This window comes from Argiope bruennichi, chromosome 5 (genome assembly GCF_947563725.1).
Source record: "Argiope bruennichi chromosome 5, qqArgBrue1.1, whole genome shotgun sequence".
Taxonomy (NCBI): Eukaryota; Metazoa; Arthropoda; class Arachnida; order Araneae; family Araneidae; genus Argiope; species Argiope bruennichi.
Window position 1 is genome coordinate 130,013,136 of NC_079155.1, and position 15,958 is coordinate 130,029,093.

The window sequence follows — 15,958 nt, forward strand, 5'->3', positions numbered from 1 at the left end:
TTCACTTTTTTTTTCTCGTGAGCTACGTAGATATTAAACAGAATTCTTCTTTAGTTTTCAACAACTGAGGAAAGACATGCGATAAAATACTTGATGAAACAATGAACATAGTTTGAATTTCAAAGAAACAATGTAATTTGTTGTTGGAAATAAGGAATATATATATATTGTTACAAATCTGTAATTTTGTTGCTCGGCCACGAGTAGTGTCATCGTGGGGAAAGACCGTTGTAAGATCTGTGCTGAGCAGCTGCCGCGTAAATGATCTGAGAGCTTGGCGACCATTTGGCGACTTGACGACGAATTTGGCGAGTTTTGCGACTAAATGGATACTACTGGAAAGTTCGAGAACTTTCACGATTCATCCACTAAGACCCGAGATATAACCAGGTACGCCCTGATTGGTCTGAAGATTCTAGCCCCGCCTCCCGGAACTATAAAAGATGGGCAATCTGAATCTGGAAAAAGAAGTTGTGTGGATCTTAAAAAGTTGTGTGTGTGTGAGAGGAGTCGGAGTCGCCGACAAATAAGAGAAATTAGAGGATGAGACAGCAAACAAACTGCTGAACTATAGCAATTAAATGTGCTGCGTCATTACGATTTACTGGCGGTATTTGCAGTAGAAAAATAATTTTGTAACAATATATATTTAAATTGTCAAATTTCAGTAACAATTCGCACTACTATTATATTAATATCATTAAAACACTTTAAATCAAGGTCAATTTTTTTCATTTTAGACCCATTTTTTAAAATTTTAAAGCAGCATAAAATTTATTTTTGTGCAGTGATATTTTCTGAAATGAATGAGAAACAACGACAAAATTGAAATTAATTTCTAATTTATTAAAATTTTGATTAAAATTTCAAAAAAAAAATCCCTCCAGTGTGCACATTTCCACTATGCAAATTATATAAATGCCAAATTTGGTGACTGTAGGTCAAATGGTGTGGACGATAGAGAGTCAACGAACACGATTTCGTCTTTATTATAAGTAAAGATAAATTTTGTGATTGTGTACAATTCTTCACACATTATTTTGTCTCAGAGACCTTTCAAAAAACAACAGGGTTCCTCTTCTGCTCTGTTAAACCCCCAGCGTTCCTTCCCGCAAAGGTCTCATCGAAATCTAATAGGGACTTTTGCTCGTTTATGTGCTCATTCATTTTTATTTAAGTTTATTTGTTCGTACTGTAGAAATATCCATTCGCCATAGATAGCCTATTTTTTACTTCGATTTTAATGTCGTTACAGCCTGAGATCATTATGCCCAGGTATTTAAATTGTTTTACTGTCTCTAAAGTGCAATTATTGATACTTGGAGCGGATATATCCCTAATTTTATTTTTTGTAATCATAAGTTTAGTTTTACTCTCATTCTTGGTTAGATATAGTATACTTATCCTTATAAAAAAAAGGGGTTATTTTTCAGTATCTAGTGCGCTTCAAAAGTTTTCTGGGGAAAAAATGGATGAGAATTCAGAACGCTCAGTGCTAAAGCTGGCATCTTATTTGTAAGAAAGTATGCAATAAGGTAAATTTCCTGTAGAAACTAAGCTTGAAGCAAATTAGAATGCGAAATAATGTCAACATTTTTTGCATATTCTAAAAAGATCAATTTTCTTGAGATCATAGAGTAATATTTCACACTATTCAGATTTGAGTATTTGATCTAAAGTTTATTGAGTTAACGTTTTAATTGAAATCTTACATTTCTTTAGTGCTTCGTTTCTCACACAAAATTCATGTCAGATTTCTTGAATACAACTCTTTTCGTATTCTTTTAAACCATTGAAGAGTGTGGAATAACAGTTCATTATTTTCTGGTGCAGGTTAGAAAAGCCTCTTAATAGATGACTCACAGAGCAACGTAAACAGAAGAAAAATGGATCTATTTTTTAGATTGAAGCTAGATGAAATTTCTGGAACATTTGCTTATTTCGATTCTGGAAATTTCAGTGCCCGGTTACGGATTAGAAAACAGTTATTTTTCTAATGTCTATCGATTTCAGACTGGTAATCATAGTAATTTTATGTTGTTCTAGAACACTGGTGCGTAGCCCAGTCTCGTAATTCTTAGCTTAGTAAATGAGAAAAAGGAAGAATTTTTGATTTTAGCTTAGTACATTCTAGTGATTGTGTTAAATCGGTGCCTTACAAATCGCCGAATCCTTCCAACATTGGACGTTAAATAGCTCTTAGCGGTGTGTAGTGGAACTTTAACCAACGAGATATTAACGTCAAGTGTGGAACTTTCCCGTTGGCAGACGTTCCAATAGTTTTTGGTCTTTTTCATCGGAATTGGAAGAAATTCCAAAGACTTATAATTAGCCATTCATTTGTGTGAGCGTATGGCTACAAGGAATGTATCTTTTTACCACCGTTCATCAGGTAAATAATCATTTTTACTTTCTTTTTTTAATTAACTAATTGAATCAAGATATTATTACATTCGCAATTTTTTCTGTCATCAACTGGCTCATTCAAGCCGTCTAACGTTCACCACACTGCAACAATGCAGCTCCTACTCAATGCAATTCTGCAAAACTAGGATTTCATTGAAAAACTAAGATTTACAATAACAAATTCTAAGATTCCTGAAAGATTTATGGAAGAGACAATTATCGATAGCAAAATTTCTTTCTTAAGCCATGAAATAAAGATAAACCAAAATTGTGTTTTCAACATGTAATTATTTCTATCATAATCATTCATTAGACAAGTTTTTGAGAAAGAAAAACTTTGTTCCGAAACAATAAATGAAACGATATTCAGAAATTCTAAATTACACCTGTGGAAAATGAAGGTCTCTTAACTCTAGGATAGCGGGGTAGAACCCTTATTTCTGAAAGAGTGTCTTCAGAGCTGATGTCTATTGAATTTGGTTTTTCATTATCATTAGACGGTTGTGCAATTTTTTTTTTGTTTTGGTAACTTCATCTTTAGTTGCTGCATTTCAGGATTGCGAGTCGATTCCTCCACCGACCAAAATGTAATTTTAATAAGTAGTATTATTCAACAAGTAATATGAACCCTTTTATTAGTTTAGTAAGTACTTTCACTCTATTTAATTAAATGATGCTTTATGTTGTAACAGTTTTTAATCTTTCAACATTAGACATCATATTTTCATTAACATTTTGAATAATAAATTTAATAAATGACTGAAATAATTAGTGACATAAATAATTAATTAATCTTTAGTGACATAAATAATTAATTAATATCCATTGTGTTGCATACTTTTGCTTGTTTTAGGCGCGTTATTTACTTTTCATTCAAATGGAAAAATATTTTTTTATTTGGCTTCAAAAATTAATTCCTTGAAATTTTCCTATCTTAAATTTGCTCATACTTCTAGTCGGGAGGAATCGAGAGATGACTGAAGATGAACTATTGTATGAAAATATTCTTATGCAAGTTAAAATATCCCAGTTGATTGTTTTGTTTCGTAAGTTATTTAGATTTAAGAAATGTACGACATTTTTGATGTTTTTAAGTTAAATAGATTGATAAACATGTCTGCCATATCGAAATACTTTAAGATTTGTGTTTATCTTATTATATCTGCAGGCATTGCATCAAAATTGAACCCCGGGGAAAGGCTCAGGAGTTATTCTCAGCATGGTGCTGATTTTACTTATTTTAACGGCATCAAGTTTGTAAAGATGGAATCTCATAATCATTTTTCCTTTATTTCAAGATCTACTAAAATTTCAAAATATAATATAATTCGCTGTTCTCATTGTTATATACAGAACTGTGTAGTATACTTATATTTTTCTGGGTAGCAATGTTCTATTTCAGAAAATTGTTGATTGAGCGATCAAATGTAATTAAATGTTGATTGTTTACAAGCAATTCCAACTGGTACTGAATTTGAGGGGAAACTGGTTTGAAGCTTAATATTTGCTTTTTTGCTACAACAGAACGGTGCCAATTCGAAGTTCATAAAAATTTGATTTTCCAAAAATTCTAATTGTGAAAAAGTTGTTTCAAATTTAATACTGAGAGAAAAGATGAAATTTTCAAAACTATATTGGCTGATTTTATTTCTAACATTAAATCGTTTTCATAAATAATATACGATTAATAAATGAATGGCAATGAGTTTCAATGATCACAATTTTAATCTAAATTATTCTTTATATTTGAAATAATTCTTTTAAAAATCATTTAATTTTAATAAACTAACAGTAGGTCTTTGATATCTTTTTTAAATGGAGCAAATGTACATTAAAACTGCATAATATTATAATATTCAGATCAACTGAGTTCAAGTTTTTTTTAACAAGAAAATTCATTTATAATAGAGTATAAAATTTAAAATTATTCCTTTACGATGGTTGGTGATACATGCAATACACACGTTTAATTAACAAAAGCAAAAAACCACATTTTACACTTTGTAGCTTTTACTTCGAATGGACCAAAATTAATTACCATAATAAATAATATTTCAACTTTTATTTACTAGTAATTTAAAGAACCGTTAAAGCGATTCCGCTCAAGAACATTCGAATAAAACCCATTCCGCTGAATTTTACAAAATGTTACATAAGATTTTGTACTTATGTTGATTCCGAAAATACCCAGGGTCTGCGGTAGCCAGGTAAAAAAGTTTCTTCTTTGAGACCGGAGGGTTCCGAGCTCGAGACACGATTCTACCGAAGAACCGACGAGTCATCGGATCAGGTGAGCGTTAAATCCTTCGAGGCCAGATCTCTTCCGTGCCATTAGTGTGCTATGAAAATTTGGAGAGAATGGTGTCAGTCCAAATGTCGTCCATGTCATGTGACGGTGGTTCAAAATGCTACCGTCCCAGAATAGCCCTAGTGTTGCTTTAAAAACAGGATGTTTATATAATGAAACTAAAAGCCGAAAAATTGCACGTAAGTAAATAACACATATTTTATTTTAAAATAAAATGATAACACAGTTATCGAAATATAGCGTGCAAACCATTAGATGTCTTTCGTCGAATCTGATAAAATATTTACAAGTCCCTCACTTTACGGCTGGACGGTTTCACGTGAGGGGGAGCACGTAGAGTTGTATTCCGTTGATGATCATGGCCATGAAGCAGCAGAGACACACGACAAAGAGCGCTGGAAAGAACCACGAATCTCTGCTCTCGGTGAGATTCCTGTAGATGTACCGCAGGGTTCGCTTCTGTTCCGTCTGTATGGAAATGCTGCCAGAAGTCTTGGGCGGCAAGGGTCCGGCTGCCGTCTGTAAGCAAGTCATTTGTGCGAGATGCTGATTTCTGCAAAAGAGAGGAAATAAGAACGGTTTTCATAACTCCTTTACTAGATAATAAAAAGTAGAATTTTTTTTTGTTTCAATAGTTTCCACATTTTTTTTAATATTTAATTTATAATTTATTGTAATAAATATAACGAAAACTTATATATTGGAATCTATAAGTAATGAATAATGGATAATTAAGTTTTGAAAGTGTTAAAATATTTCATAATCTAGGACATCAAATGTACAAAATTTCAATTTCATTAGAGCTCTAAGAACCGAGTAAAAAAAAAAAATCTTCTGAAAAATTCTGTTTTTATAAGAACGAAACAAGTCGAATGAGAGAAAAGAAATTTAAAAAAAAAACCGTTATAGTTGAATATCTTTTCTGTATTTCTCATAAGGTTTTTTTAATGTGACTTCTTTCATATTTGTAAATTTCTTGTTTCTGAGCTGTTTTTCACTCATTTCACAGCGTCCCGTTCCTGCGATTTTAAACCGTTCTATAATAATGCAATATTCTCAACGATGTTTGCACAAGCATGTATGTATCGATAAGAATGCAATATTTTAATATTTCCTAGACTTATTTAACAGGTTATCGAATCATTTTAAATAAATTTTGAATGTAAGTACATCTTATATTGAATTTCAGAAAAAAAAATATTTTTATTAATATTCCATATTATTTATAATAATAATGAATTCTGCAATATTTATTAACTTATTCCAAAATATTTATAATAAGTAATTATGAAATATCTCAAGGAAAATATTAAGCAGAAAACAATAAAATACGGAAATATGTTTTTATTAGAGCCATAGAAAGTAAATAAATTGAGAATAAAAAAATATGAAAGTCAGAATGTATTCGCGAATTTGTAAAGAATTAATTAAATGTAAGGAATTTGACTAAAAGATGACATTCAGAAGTACATTATTCTGTTGTAATGACGAACTGCCTAGACCATTCGTTGTTTCCCAGTATTCCGTCTATTTGGTAAAAAAAATCAGAGCCGGAAGTATTTCGGAGTTATCGAAAACAGATGTCATTTCAATATACCGTATTATAACTATAAAAATTATTACAATTTCTGCATTGCAAAAAAAAAAAAAAAAAAAACCCTAAATGTTTCAAATAATTTTTTTATCGAAATCTTTTTTTTTTTTTTAATGTTCTATGAAACTAAATGCAACTTGTTGAAATTTGAATGCTCCGATTTGTTTTTTCACCTCCAAATGATGACAAAAAAATCTGTGGTTGCTAATCCGACAACATTCTATAAAAACTTCAGTCAAAACGAAAAATATCCTGAAGACGAGAGCAAATTCCTTTTGTCTAGAAATACGAGAAAAAATGATGTCCTCCCTCTCCCTCTAAGATTGGGGATTATGCGCATGTGCAAGACTGGAAGAAAATGCAATCATTAGAGCTTTCGAAACAGGTTTTAAAGACAAAAAAAAAAAAAAATCCAACATAAGAATAAAAAGGGGGAATATTCACAGTACATGTACATACGCTAGGAATAGGCAGCATAAGTCAAACCTCGCATAACGAGTGATTCGTAAAACAAAATGATGATAAAAAAAATGATTCCCTTAGCGAGAATTTCCCACAGAAACAAGTGGAAAAGAAAGACCTTGATGGTATATGCTGGAATGGTGATGATAACTGATTTTATCCAACCGATTGAAACGAAACTGACTCAAATCTATAACGTTGAAAACAAAGTCACAAACCAAATTTCCTATACTTAAGTCACTTAGATTCTGAGTGATCACGTTTATACGTTTGTAAAATTACGGACGCACTGACAATTCAACGCTAAACGGATCTGATTCAAAATTGGATGTATATTGGCATGATATGTCCTTATCTACTTAGCTCTTGACGTTTTGTATTTTATTGTGTTCATTTGGACTCGGGCAACTTTCTCTGAACGGATTTCATTCATAATGAGAGAGAAACCTACACATTTCATATCAATTGACATTGGGCCAGCTCAAAGCATTTTTGAATTCGTTCACAGGCAGAGGAAAATGTAATTTTCAGATTCGGGAAGGTGTGAAATGCGGAATTTAGTCAAAATCTCGAGGCAGAATTGACTGGCGGTTACACTATTTTCTCTTTGTATACTTCGTGTACAAGTAAATAAAAAGTAAACGAAGACATTTTAAGTACGGAAATCTATTTATTATTGAGTTATAATGAATGCCAATAAAAACTGTTCAGTGACGTTTTCGTGTCGTCCTTTATCTATTTTGAGGATTGCCCACGGTTAACCTTCCAACAGATTCCTAAAATAATTGGCAGTTTATTATTTTTTTTTCTAAATATTACTAATCTAGATAATAAAACAAAATTCATTTGAATTTTAAATGTAGTTATAGAGTAGTAGTTAAATGTAGTATATATTATTTTCTAAATTTGACATCGTTGGTTTAAATGACGCTTCACCAATACTTAATCGTAGAAATTCCTGCTTTCTCCCATAAAAGTCCAAACGAAATAAACCTGGAATGAAAGACATTCCGGTAAACGAATTTGACAATCAGATGTATTTTCTAACCATTTTTCTTCCTACAGTTTCAGAACTAAGCAATCGCTTCCCCGACACCTTAAAACGCCTGCCCTTACAATGCCCCAAATGACCCGGAATTCATAAACGGAAACAAAGATAAAAAAAGTTTCATTTTAACTCTAATAAAATTTTTCTTTGGGCGATATAAGGAAATGTTTCATTTTACTTAGTTCATATGCAGCAGTAGTTTTGGGTGAAACTTAAGATCAAAAGCCCGAAACTATTAGAAGCGAGTGTCAAGGACACGAGAAAAGTCGAATGATATTTCTTTTTAGAAACAGAACTGTATTGAAAAAAGCCGTCCTCAAATATTTTAATTTATTCAGTATACAATAAAATAAAACATATTATTCTGTACTAACTTCATGCACATTTTCAATACAGACATTTTTCAGTACATTCTTAGTATACATTTTTATAAATCAAGAATGGGATTTCATTAAAAAAAATTATCAATAGCTACTATGATTAAAAAATATTGATATTGCTAGAAAGAACCCTCTATTTAACGCGACTCCAACGCAGAAAATCAGTTTTAACTAGAGAGAATATTCTCCTTTCGACTTTTTTGTATACAGACTTATGTAGCATTTTATATTACGTGAACTTAAGAGCACATGTATTGAATATTTTAATTTTCTACTTTTTCCGCTGACTGGGTCCGAAATTCGATACACGCTATGTAAGTGAAAAAAAGCATTTGTCGAATTTTATCTAATTTCATTACGTTTCCGAATTTTATCACTCGCACACTTTAAGATTTACAGAGAGGTAAACAATAACACTTTCTACCGATTTGCTCTGAATTTCAATAAAGATCTGCTTTAACGGTGACAAGACCATATGCAACTAAAATTTAGCAAGTTAAATGAAGAAAATTTAAGCAAATTTTTTTAAATGAAGAAAATTCAAGCAAATTTTTTTAAATGAAGAAAATTAAAGCATTTTTTTTAAACGAAGAAAGTTTAAGCAATTTTTTTAAATGAAGAAAATTTAAGCAATTTTTTTAAATGAAGAAAATTCAAGCAAATTTTTTTTTAAATGAAGAAAATTCAAGTAAATTTTTTTAAATGAAGAAAATTTAAGCAAATTTTTTTAAATGAAGAAAATTTAAGCAAATTTTTTTAAATGAAGAAAATTAAAGCATTTTTTTTAAACGAAGAAAGTTTAAGCAATTTTTTTAAATGAAGAAAATTTAAGCAATTTTTTTAAATGAAGAAAATTCAAGCAAATTTTTTTTTAAATGAAGAAAATTCAAGTAAATTTTTTTAAATGAAGAAAATTCAAGCACATTTTTTTAAATGAAGAAAATTTAAGCACATTTTTTTAAATGAAGAAATTTAAGCAAATTTTTTTAAATGAAGAAATTCAAGCACATTTTTTTAAATAAAGAAAATTCAAGCAATTCTTTTTAAATGAAGAAAATTTAAGCAATTCTTTTTAAATGAAGAAAATTTAAGCAATTCTTTTTAAATGAAGAAAATTTAAGCAATTCTTTTTAAATGAAGAAAATTTAAGCAATTTTTTTTAAATGAAGAAAATTTATGCAGCTTTTTTTAATATTGGAAATTCATGCAGTTTTTTTATGAAGAAAATTCATGCAGTTTTTTAAATAGATTGTTAAAATAAGTTTGTCGAATATCGCATTCAAAACGGCAACTCGTATAAAAATTATTAGTATTTAAACGGCAACTCGTACGTATTTTTTGAATGCAGATTCAATAAATCTAACATCAAAGTCAGTTGAAAATACGATTATTATGGTACATCTTCTGGGATGAACTAGAATAAAAACAATTGCAATGACCCGCATAGCGGTCAGTATCTCTATGACCACACTTCCCATTTTCAGGATTTCATTGTTAATCCGCCTTCATTTAAACTAAATTGCCTGTTGTTAGCCTATATTGGAGAGAGAAGACATTATTTTGCATGTTTCTTCTAAATGCTCAGCAAAACACATTATGTAGAAAAAATTACTTTTCAAAATTCAAGGTTACGTAGCAGTTGTATTGTAGTTTTTTTTTTTTTTTCCTCCAGTGATTAACTAATGGAATTATAAATGAAATATATTTATTAAATATTTTAAATAGTTAATTTCTCACTAAACGTAAAATTTCTTTGTAATGATCATTTGATATAAGATTTCTGAATCATGAAATCAATTTTATCCATATTTTAACTGAGAAATGAAATATTTTAGTCATGTAAATATAGCTAAAAATGAAATAGTTTTAACTTTAAATAATCACTTAACGTTTTTATTATTATAATATTATATCAGCTTCTTATGATTAATCTACTGAAATTATTTTAATGATTACTAATAGTGATTAAGAAATATTCATAGTTCACAATTTATTAAAAACAACGCAACTTATTTCATAGATAGTACAGCAATTTTGTGATATTACAATTACAATTTTTTTAAAGAGAGAAAATCATATAACAGTGCGAGGTTTAAACATGTGTATCATAAACATGTCATTTTTGCAGGACACAACATAAAACAAAATAATTAAACCATTCATTTATATGAAGAAATATATAATTTTGTACCTATTTAAAAAAAAAAATTGTTTAAAATTCTTCCAATCTGCTACCATCATTGTCATTCTAAACTTTTAGTCCATTTTCTCTTCCGGCAGTTTAGATGCGTGCGTTAACTTTTAATAAGCAGAATTTTTCGGAATCCTATTATTAATAGCCTCTCCATGTTTGTTGGTGAACTAAAAACTCAATTACATATCAGATATCCTCCAACTTGTTACTGCCAGATAACTCATTAAATGCGGATTGTTTACTAACCCTGTCGAAGATCAAGCGCACTCAATCGGTCTTCACACGTGTGCCCTCCAGTTGCCAAAAATAAGGTGGCCTACCTTCGCATTGAACAAGCGGACGCAGCAATGAAACAGTAAACAGGAAAGTTCAGGGATCAGGAAAAATGTAATGCAGCTCTCATTTCACGGTGGTTTCAACTATTTGATACTTTGTTGTCCTTGTTACAATGTAGACAAGGATAATGCCCTGACGTGTGCCACATCTATCCTGCGTTACTTTACCCCCCTTTTTTTTCACTTCATGGGTAAAAACCATTTGTTTTTTGTGAGAAAATTTTACATTTAAAATGCAATAAATATAGATGAGGGTTGTTTCTATTCTTTTAATGGATAGCTTAACGCCAAAATAAAACTCTGTTATTTCATATCGGATTAAAGACTCCATTTATGCATTTTATGTTTTATCCTCCTCTAAAGGATGAAAAGATATAAATACTTGTAGACTCTGAAATTCAGGACTTAGATGTAAACATAATTTTGGAAATGCGTGACCGAAAAGAAGAATCTTTTGGAATTAACTTCAATTTATTTCTCCACGGGAGTCGTAATTTGTACGCGGGGAAGATAGAGACAGCAAAAGAGCCAGAAATGTTTCCCTTCAGTGATTTTACTATAAGATTCTGGTGGGGATTTATTTGACACGCGCCGATTTAAGAAAGAAAATCTTGGGTACCTCTGTATGAAATGCGCAAGCTTTAGGGATTTTTATCCTTTTGCTCGTATCTTCTAGAAATTGTACTAATCATCAGTTTTCTAGACCGCTGTTTAAAATAATTAAATAAAAAAAGAGTAGGATTTGGATCAGGAAATAAGTGAACATTTTAGAATTAAGTAATATGGGCTAATTTAAGGTAAAAATTAGGAAATCAATTAAGATTTAAATTAGATTAAATATATCATTAGATGCATAAATGAATATCCCAACTTTACAGGGATATTCATTTATGGATTCTTTATTAAATGAAAAAAAAAAAAATCAGCCTTGTTGCTCACCGGGAATCAAAATAATAGTTAAAGTTTAAATTCAATACAATTATAAGTATTAACGTGTGTCCGTTCAGAAACATCAAAGGATAAAGAAGTGATAGCTTTCTCCATTCAAATCCAGTAACTAAATATATTTTCAAAAATAGAAACCAAACAATAAAATCTCTCATCTTAAAACGTGCTCAAAATTACATGATTCTTTCAAAAAAAATAATAAAAGTCATTTTTATTATATTGAATTAGTAATATGGTAAAAACAAATAGGAAAATTTAAAAAAAAAATTAGATTTATAATGTTTTTAATTACATTTTTTTTATTAATATTATTTCAGTGTTCATATTTGAAGAAAGTTTCTTTACAAAGATTTTCAAATGCGTTCAATTGATTCAGCTTTATGTGATGCGCACATTTATTAATTAAATATGAATGTCGAAAAATTTATTTACATTTCGAAATATTACGGCAAAAATAATTATATCAAAGATTTAAAAATTATTATTAAATGTGATATTTGCAAATTAAATCCAAATTGCGTGAAAAATCACATTTCATCATTTATGTCGAATAAATTGTGATGAAAATATTCAAAAAATGCGAAAAATACTTTTACAAATTTTAGACGTGTAACTGGGTATAGGTACGGGTAACAGATCTAACTGGATTTGAACTCGATTTCAAAAACAGGATGGAGTTGGATTTGAATTCATTTACCAGAAAAGAGCTGGCATTTTCCTAATGATGTTTGTTTCTGTCTTAATAAATCTGTCAAATGCAGATGGAACATCCACATAAAAGTTTTGACTGATTGCACTCACTTCATGCACTCATTGCGTGCTCGGAATATTATTTATGTTCTTCGTGATTTTGATGGCGAAGCTGAAATTAGAAACCCAAGTACCTTGAAAGGCCGAATCTGTTTCTGAGGTGCTCGAATCCCTTAAACAAACCTCGAGTTCCCAGGTCCATTTAATAACTTATTTCAGAAAAACGTGATGTCACAGTAATTGGAAGTAAATGTTAACACTTTATTCGCGCTTTCACTAATTTTATAAGTTTTCAGATTTAAATAGAAATAGTTAAAACTCCAACTTCTCCATTGTCATTAAAATATTTTATATCTAAATTGCGTAAATATAAATAAATCCAAAGAGACTCGGTACTCTAAAATCGATGAAAATGCCGATTTTTGAATTTTGTGTTTAGTAATATCTGTGGTCCTATTTCTGTATTTTCTAAAAATTTCAAAAGGATCAGACTATTCTTTTGCGAGATACGAAGTCCTTTTGACAAGTGCGATATGAAGAGCCACGCCCTCTTCCACTATTTTATATTTTACGAGCAGTATTTTTTTTTTTTAATTTTCTGTAAACTTTATTGCTTAACTCGGTGTTTGTGTTTGTAAATTTGGTAATTTCTCCTGTCTTTATGCATTAATATCTGTCCATCAAATTAGGCCATTTTTGAAAAGAAAATCGGCATCTTCAAAATTGCAGCATAAATAATTTCTTGCTTTAATCCTGATAGATTTGGAAATGCCACGAGTTAACAGAAAGTCACATTGTTTTATTATAAATGGTATAAGATCTAGATTGCGTAATTCTGATTTCTCAGTAAAACAATTTAGCTATTTGGTAGTCAAATTCATTTGTGATACCAAAATTAATGACTGTGTGTATTATCTTAATTGTCACAAGGCGAAATTTGCAGCTGCTTTTTAAGATATAGTTTTCTTTTATGTAAAAAAAATTACTGAGTATAAGTATTTGTATAGATGTGTTAAAATCCATTCCTATTCAATTCGTTTCTCTAAAAACTTGTATCGAAAGTTTTTTTTAATTTATATTGTATTTTAGGGATCTACAACTATTACTAAGCATTAACAATCATTTGATAAGGAAACATTCAGAATGATTTCTTTAATATAATGACTGTATAACGTTAAAATAAATAAATAAATTTGATATTTTAATTGTTCATTTATTTTTTTAATTACAGCTCAGTTAAACTAGATCAATTATTAACCATGGAAACAATAAAATTTTATAAAATTACTTTCTTGCATAAAAATGAGTTATTCTTGAAAAAATAACTTGTTGAATATCAGTTGAATTAGTTGTAAACTGTGTTTAATCTTTAAACCCGTCTTTCACAATTTCCATTTTCTGAAATCATGTCTACTATGAAATGCTAATATCATGTCTACTATAAAGTCAAACACATTTTATACAAATTATTAGAAATTTTTTCTATGAACACAGAAATATCTACTTAAAAGAATTAGACTTCAATTTTTAAAAAGATAGATCAGAATTTTTTTTAAAGCGAAATAGAAAAAAAAAATTGCAAATATTTTAGAGAAAGCACTTTTTTCTACGAAACTAGCTTACATATCCGAAATCGGATGCTTAATTCCATTAAGTGCGTTAAGATGATTTTTCCGAGAAAAATTTGGTCCATGAATATTGAAAATTGAATAAAATGAAAATTTTTAAAAAATTGGTAATTTTACAAATGTTGCAAATATTTAAATTTCAAATTTCTGAATTGGTAAAATATTTTTTAAATATAAATTTCTGAACACTTTAAACTAATGCAAAACAAAGCAGATTTTGTGGAAACTATAGAAAAAATTTTGGGGGTATTAAGTCCCTGTAATTATTTCAAAAAATTCTTTCTCTTCTTTACCATTTTCATTTTATTTCCTCCCTTGTGTTTATCTGAGTTAATACAAAAATTGTTATTAATAACTGTTTTAATAACAATTAAATAGTTAATAAGTTTCTATTAACTAACTGTTCAATTATCTAACCACAGATACGTGTATAAAGTAAAAGAACTAAAAAAAACACACATTTTAAAATAGCTCCAATATAATTCCTCTCTTTATTTCGGCTACTTAAAAAATTATAATTAAATAACTCTTTAATTTTCAATTGATCAATTTCTAAGGATAATGGACATCTGATAAGAATCGTCTTTTCCAAATGTACAAAATAAGTATATGGTATCCTTTGATTTGGAGTTTTCTTAATGTATTTATCTTTGCGAAGAATGAAGGAAAATATTTAATTATTAAAAGTGCTGCACAATCCAAGATTAAACTGCAAGTTTTTATTCATGTTACATGTACGTTAATACTGCGTGATAACATACAAAACTGACAAGACTAGGTTTCTAATGTGGTATGGTTAGTTAGAATTTGAATGTTTGCTAACATTTTATTGTAATGGATTGCTGTTTTTCATATTTTAATATTTCGTGAACAAATATATAATATGTACGTGCTTTTTGATTTAATGAAGAAAATGCAACAAATTCTAATTATGGGATTACTTTATCCCTCGCCCCCCCCCCGAAGAAAAGCAAATTTGAAATATCGAAATTTGCTTGCCTTCAATTATTAAAAGTCCGTAAAAAGTTTTTGATCGATTTTAGTATTTGAAATTAATATTTATTCCCTAAGGTTAAAGAATTTCAAAACAACAGTAAATAAACATTGTATTTTTTAACACTTTTGTAGCACTTTTAATTTCTTAATCTTCTAACATAATAACGTGTGTATTGAAATAAGTAACAATCAATTGAATCTTCACTAGATTTATGATTCTTTCCCATTATATACGCTTTCCCACTTAACATAGAGGTAAAATTTAAAACAAAAATTATGCATTTAAACAGAAATCACAATAGATAAAAAAAAAAAAAAATCATATTAGAAAAATACGTTAACTGTTGGCTCCTACCTTTTTGGGCCCCAAAATATCCAAAGAGGAACACAAAAAGAGCAAGGAAGTAAGAACACAGAAAGCTGCAGCACCTGTTGCTTGGACTGCAGTGGGGAGGTCTGATTCCTTTTTGCACGATCGTTAATCCCAGATACTCATCTCGGTTTCTTCTCGACCAATGAGGGCTACCGGTCCTTCTCCACGGTCCCGTTCACTCTCGCGGAAGATCCATTCTCCAAACAACAGTGTTCCACGCTTTTTTCCCCCGATTTTTTTTTCTCGGTAGAAAGCTTTCTTTTCAGTTTCAGTGATAAATAGGAATCGATTTTTTAAAAAGTCGAACGAGACTGTGGTGCTGTTAAAAAAGGGTCGAACCTTGTTGTATTTAATGAATTCGGGAATAGGGAATGACTGGTAGCGTGTTTTGTTCCTAAATTTATATACAAGGTTCTAAACAGTGCTCAGGATATAAATAGCTGCAATTTTCTACCAAGCAGTGATAAGTAGGAAAAAATGTGAACACAAAAAGCAAAAGGGTACTCAAGTTTTGTTTACCTTTTTTATATATCTGT

The 15,958-nt window shown here is 29.7% G+C and overlaps 1 long non-coding RNA gene across 1 annotated transcript; it reads right to left on the reverse strand.

Annotated features, from left to right (window-relative positions):
• Window positions 1–4,898: 4,898 nt before the first annotated feature.
• On the reverse strand, window positions 4,899–15,550 carry LOC129969459 (uncharacterized). The gene is made up of 2 exons (XR_008784520.1): window positions 15,405–15,550; window positions 4,899–5,267 (listed from the first exon to the last, which is right to left on the reverse strand). It is a non-coding gene; the product is annotated as an uncharacterized LOC129969459 (long non-coding RNA).
• Window positions 15,551–15,958: the final 408 nt, after the last annotated feature.